This window comes from Acomys minous, assembly GCF_964271855.1.
Source record: "Acomys minous genome assembly, chromosome: 16".
NCBI lineage: Eukaryota > Metazoa > Chordata > Mammalia > Rodentia > Muridae > Acomys > Acomys minous.
The window spans coordinates 52,448,409-52,455,200 of NC_140498.1; the positions used below are offsets into that span (position 1 = coordinate 52,448,409).

At 49.4% G+C, this 6,792-nt stretch overlaps 1 pseudogene across 1 annotated transcript; it reads right to left on the reverse strand.

Moving 5' to 3' along the window:
• Positions 1-3,688: 3,688 nt before the first annotated feature.
• On the reverse strand, positions 3,689-4,685 carry LOC311587151 (F-box/LRR-repeat protein 19-like; annotated as a pseudogene). The gene has a single exon. The product of its transcript is annotated as an F-box/LRR-repeat protein 19-like (transcript).
• Between the last annotated feature and the right edge of the window lie 2,107 nt (positions 4,686-6,792).

Genomic DNA, 6,792 nt, shown 5'->3' on the forward strand with positions numbered 1-6,792 from the left:
TTTGTACAGTTTCTCTCCAGTATGAATTCTTTCACAATGATGAAGACTACAGAAACATGCAAAGGCTTCACCGTATTAAATATATTCACAGAGTTTCTCTCCATTATGAACTTTTTCACGCCTTCGAAGATGACGGGGACATGTGAAGGCTTTACTATATTCATTAAACTCATAGGGTTTCTCTCTAGTATGTGTTCTTTTATGATATTGGAAACTACTGTGAAGTGCAAAGGTTTCACCATATTAAATACCTTTAGAGTCTCTCTCCACAGTGAATTACTTCATACCTTTGAGGATGGCTCTGATGTGCGAAGGCTTTACCACATTGAGTATATTCAGAGTGTTTCTTTCCCGTGTGACTTCATGCCTGCAAAGATAATTAGAGCATGTGAAAGCTTTCCCACATTCATTACACTGCATTAATTTTTCTCTGTGAATTAATTTTACAATTGGGTCTAAAGGTAAAGAGGAACCAGATCTTAAGGTTTTATCATTTTGTTTACATTCATGGTGTTCCCCTTCTTTATGTGTTGAGTCTCTGAGGATAACTATGGTAGTGAGAGCATTTATTACATGGCTCACATTTATAGCATCGTTTTTTCTATATGATGTTTTTCATATATTTAAAGAGAACTGGAAGAACTCAGAGCTTTACCACACTGACTGCATTCACAAATTTTTCTATAGTGTGAGTGATACCACATTTGAAAAGTGAACCAAGACAAACAGAAGAATTAGTATTGATAGAGACTTTCTGCAGTGTGAGTTTATGGATGTTCACAATGACGTTGGAATACTAATTAATTGTAAACTTGTATCACATTCATAAAGTCTAATCAAAGTGGGAACTCCTACATATCTTCTCATGGTTCTGGAGAGAGGTATGTTGCTTCTTTCAATATCCCTATGCTCACATGCCTTGTATCCATTGTGACATAGGATACACTCATTAAGAATAAAATATGAAAGGTTTCTACATTGTTTCAGCTTGATTCTTGTTTCTTACAGACATGGTATGAGATTAAGGCTTTTCCACAACAACAGTCATGATTATCATAAACTGTCCTCTCACTGATCTTAGCAACATTACTACAAGTCTATGTCTAACACTAGCAATGCTGTGGACTTTTTGTTTATGCAAGGTTTTGGACATATACCTATCACATATTCAATGTGTATTCCTTTTGCAATACATAAGTGGTATGAAACTAAACTGACTGGCAGTTCGACAGCACAGCTCTAATGGGGCTATGATTCAAATGATGACATCTGTTAAGTCATTGTTTCCTTGTTTCCGTTCTTAGATGAACACCTTAAGAACACAAATCAGATTCTTGACTTTGAGATATGTGATTCTGTGAGAATGTAATAATCATCACTGAACTTAAAGTAATGGAGTTTTTTTTGTTGTTGTTTTTGTTTTTGTTTTTTTTAGAAGATCCTGAGTTTTATAGCAAACCGTATTTTGCAGACTTGGGGGTTTAGGGATCCAATCAGGCTGGGTCCCACACTTACCCCTTGCTGGAGTGCTTTCTTCCCTCCCTCAAGCAGCCTCATGGTCAAGCCTTTCTCCAATCCCAGGCACCCCTGCCCCACCTGCCTTTGGTCTGCCCAGCCCCCACTCCCAACCTTCCTGTTACCTGAGGTAAGTAGATAGATTTCTCCTCTTCCCACCACCATGTGATACAATCCAGTTCCATCTGGCCTAAATTGAGTTGGGTCTGGACCGGATTCCTCCCTCAGACTCTAGAGACCCCACCCCCACACTGGAAGAAGGAAAGAGGTGGGGAGAGGGGAGGTGCCAAGAGTCCTTTTAACTAAGTTCCCAGAGGTGTCCATTGGCTGCTATTTCCATGGCAACCAAGAGTGGCAGTTCCCTGGGCAAATGAGACACAAGCTTCCATGAAGATGAAAGAATGGGATGAGCCAAGCTGGAAGAGTCCCATCTTGCCCATCTTTAATCTGACATCCCCCCCACCAGGTCGGAGTGGTGGAGCTGTTTGAGACAGTAATGCACGAGAGCCGGGGGGTGGGAGAGTCCAAACTGGGTACCCACTAGCCCAGTTTAGGTCAAGCTGCCGCCTCATATCACAGTCCCCTAGGTCTGAGAGTCCCTGGGTTCAAGTACAGATGAATGTTCAAGCATTGTGTTGAGAGCCAGGCAGCGGTCTGGGCTATCCCTCACCACTCTCCCGGGCCATGAGCTGAACAGTAAGCAGGTTGACTTGCAGCCCCCCACTCCTTGCAATAGCTGCCATGTTCAATGACGTTCAAGGAGTCAGGGTCAGAGAAAGAACTGGAATCTGGGCAGAAGGAAGGGAGAAGGGTAACCCCTGAGAGGGAATGAGTCCCAGGCCCCAGTCCTGGCATTTCCTAGCTTGTAGAGGACCCTATCTTACACCTGGATCCCCAACTGCTCCTCTGGTTTCTTCTTTTCCAACCCCCATCCCACCCAACTGGTCTTTGTTCCCTGAGCCCTTGTTGGTCTGCTCTCTGCCCTCCCCAGAACCATCCATCACCTCCCACTGGGAGCACTGTGGCTCCCAGTATCCTGCCTGCTCACCCTTCCCTGCTCAAGACTTGCACCTTTACCACCCTTCCCACCATCCATTTGGCTTAGCACTTCCCCTGTACCTCTTGACCCACGCCCCCAAGGGGATGGACAATGAAGCAGGTGGAAGGCAGAGGTGGGAAGCAAAGATCCCCAAAGACATCAGTGCAGGTGGGAAAGGGGAAGGCTGGCTCAAGTCCCTGGGCAGAAACTCCAAGATATTAAACTAAGGAGTGTCAAGTCATGAAGAAAATAACCTGGACTCCCATCAGGGGGCGAAAAGAAGACAAGAGGTCCAGGAGCTGTCCTTGAGAAGTAGTTTCTATTCTGGACAACAGAAGGGGCCAGGGGGCCCAGCGGCTGCCAAATGGAACAAGCTTCGGGTGAGAGCCGGCAGCAGGAGCGTAGGTCCAGACAGATCAAGGTGCATCTGAAAGAGAATTTTTAATTAGCATTAAAGCAACCAGAACAGCAGAGCTCATTAACTCATAAGCCCAAATAGTTGAGAGTGCAGGTCGGCAGGTTTGCTAGCCCAAGGCCCCAGATGATAAGTCACAAAGAATGCAGAGATAGGAGACAAAGGCCTACTGAGTGTTTCAGGGACTGGCTGGCCATAAAAGATAGGGAGGATACACAAGGACAAATTCCTGAGAGAAACAGGTACCGGACATGGTCGAGTGAGTAATGAGCCAAGACCCCTCATCCGATCTTATGGTGTTTGCTTAATCCCCCCTTGAGGCCCGCACACAATGTTCCAGGTTTGAGTTTAACCAGATGTGTCGTTAGCTCAGATAAACATCTACCCTCGGGTTCCGAGAAAAACAGGAACCAAGGACTGTTCCCGTGTGATTAAGTCTGACCTTACCCCAGATCTGCCTACGTAATTTGCTGATGTTCAAATGTTTGAAACAACCAATCGTGTGTGGCCGCGCCAAAACTTTCTGCTCCCCCCGACCCTTGCCCATATAAACCCTACGCTCCTGGGCTTCTGGGTCGACCCCTCTGTCTCCTGCATACGTGTCGACCCGGAGCTCTGCCAATAAACTGCCTCATGTGTTTATAGCAAGACGGTCGTTTGTGTGTCTTTGGGTACGCGCTATTCCGAGGCTTGAGTGAGTGTCTCCCTTCGGGGGTCTTTCACATCAGCGTCTCCTGGAGAGTGGTGTGGGCACTGTAATGAGGTGGACACTGGGGTCTCCATCATAGGCGCAGTTACTCAAGTTGAGGGCACTGACTTGGGAAGCATGGCACAACAGGAGAATCAAGGAGGCATCGGTGAGCTCCAGGCCTGCGGGGAGAAGTTATGCCACCCACTGCAGGTGGCCTCAGCTCTCGGTTTTCCCAGTCTGGTGGAGGCAGCAGCAGCTCTCGAGGCTGGGAGTCTTTAACATCCTCAATCCAGTGGAGGTCCAAGAGTCACAGTGAGGGCAGTGGGGCAGAGCCCACAGCAGAGACAGAGAGCCAGGAGCACCCAGAAAGCACCAACTCCTGCAAGCCTTGAAGTTGGTTCAGAAGCCACATGAGCTGCTCTTTTTGAAGACACCTGTCCAGTTGAGGTCCAGAGCACATGGCTGGCAGTGAACCACTCCATTAAGCATGGGTGGGGTCAGCGACTTCCTCTGGCTTAGGTCCATCCAAGGCCACAGACACTTGTCGAAGCACCAGCAGCTCCAAGTCCGGCAGAATAGCATGCAGACACATCGCTCTTGGGGTCCAAGGTACTGGAAGACATGGAGACAAGAAGCCCGAGGCAGCAGCAAAAGCAGAGTGTCAGGCTTGGGGCTTCAAGGAGAGGGGGGCGTACCACGTGCCACTCCAACTGTGGAGGCCGTGGTGGTGGGGCAGGGCCCAGGGGACAATTGAGCAGTGGTCCCCCACTGCCAGGGCATATAGCCCACTGCGTCCCACAGTCTCCTTCAGCTGGCCTAGGCTGGCTGAAGGCCATTCCAGGCCTCTCCAGGAGCTTTGTCCTCACTAAGCGATGTGCTTGCTAAGTCTGAGTCTGAGGAGGAAGAAGAGGTATCAGGCACCTGCTCCAGCAGCTGGCACATAAGCTTGAAACACTCAAGTTTCTCCCTCTGTGGTGATGGGATGGCACTGCCAGGCACTCAGCAGAAGCCATAGGTGACTTGGGTTTCTCCCAGTTCTCTGAGAGAGCCCAGGGTGGCAGGATGAGAATGCCAGGCTCGGATTCAGAAGCCTGGGGGACAGAAGGCCAGGGCAGCCTGGGCCTGCTCCTTGGAGGAGGTAGGCATCGCCACCACACCTTCTTCAAGTGCCTCTCTTGGCCTCCTTTCACCTTTTCCCTTGGGGTGAGGGTCTTATTCCCCGCCTCCCACTCCCTCCGTTTGGGGGCCCAGACACATCAGGGTTAGGGTTAGGGCCCATCAGCAGGGAGAGGGCCAGCAAGCAAGCGTCCCTTTCTTCTGAGTAGAGGTGGAGGGGGTGGCTCCACTGTCGGCTTCCATCCACCCCCTCACCATTGTTAGCCCCATGGTGCCCTGGACCCTCACCTGCATCCTCGCTTGTCCGCCCTTCCTGGGTACATTGGGGGCACTCCCAGCATTGCGGATCTCCGAATTGATAGCACCCTCAGCCTTTCCCATCTTCAGGCAGCAAGGGTGGACAATCTCGTTAGAGATTGTACACTCCATGAGGCTCAAACCAAACTTCTCTTCCTCTCCATCCACCTTATTCTGCTTCCCAGCTTCCCCACACAGAAGGCATACAGCTGTGTGTGGGAGCACAGGCATAGTGCACTGCTTAAGCAGGAATGACTGCTTAATGTGCCCGCCATCCCATTTCATGTCTCCACAGAAATGGCAGTCCCCACACTCAGTTTGCACACAGGCCTGGCAGTGGCAGCAGCGGGTTCCAAGTCTGCGCGCTCCAGTCCTGCCCTCAGATGCTCGACGACACTGGGGGCAACAGCAAAACCAAGGGTTCACACGTGTCCCAGGAGCCATCTCTCCTGTCTTGGTAGCTCCCGACAGGCATGGTACGGGGCACTCAGAATGCTGGGGTCCACAACCCTCTCACCCCAGGGTGCTCAGCCCCTCCCTCCAGCAAAGGCCGGGACAACAGCGAGTGGAGGTTGGGAGCGCCAGGGGCAAGGCCCTCCCACCAGCTGCCCTGAGGGACAACTGGGGCTCCTTGGGCACAGGGTGCTTGCTCAGTTTCTGCCAGGGCCCCACTCAGTCCCAGGTACGAGTCTCAGCACCTCACCCCCACCACTCCTCAAAGCCCCTGACCCTTAACTGGTCCCTTCCCAGCTCCAACTGCCTAGGGATGCAGGGAAAGACCCGGGACTCCTCCACCATTTCTGGCATTCAAATCTCTCCCACTGCTGGTTCTCAGGGAGGGGGGGGGTTGCAGCAACCTGCCACCCTCCCTCTGATCCACCCCTGTCCTGCAGCTCCCTGACCCACAGAGACAGGGTTTGCAGGGGGGGGGGGTTGGTTTTTTTGTTTTTTAACTGTTGGTTTTCTTTAAAACTTGCAGGGCACATTAAAATTTCTTCTGCAGGACATTTATCAGCTTGCACATGAAAATTACCTTCCATGCCTTCTAGACCTTGACAATGTTCTTCAATATTATGGTTGTCCAATTTGTAGCCTGAAATATAGTACCAGAAAATATATTATATATTATTGGAAATTACAAAAAAATGAAATTATTGTATTCAGAGTCTCTTAGAACCATGCCTGATTTATTGACCTCATTCTTCCTCATCCTCAATTGAAATTAAAGAACATCAGTAACAGAGAAACATTTGTCCCCTGACTATAAAAAGCAAAAGATAATTCAGTTCCACCTACATCAGCTTGGTTCATGTAGGTCTCCAGCATCACATCTTTGTCGAGACTCTACTGTGAAGGATCCAGCAAAGCCCACTCTTCCCGAGTGAAGTTCACATGCACATCATCATAGGTCACTGCATCCTAAAGTAGGCTGTGCCCTGGCCCGCAGGGTCTTCCAACAAAACTAGAAGGGGGTGTCAGAGTGAAAGATGGACAGGAGACATGAAGAAATGAGGGCAAGTCTGAATTTTGATCAAGCCCCGTTTATTGAAAAATTTCACAGGGTTTTTATAGAATCTCAGAAGGGCAAGGGCAGGGTTGCTATGGAAACCTAATGGCAGCTATTCTGCTCTCTAGCCCACTAGTAAAATCTTCATGATAAGAAAGTAAGTGAAGGTGACAAGCAAGCGGGTTCCTAGGACCTAATGAAGTTGTTCTGCT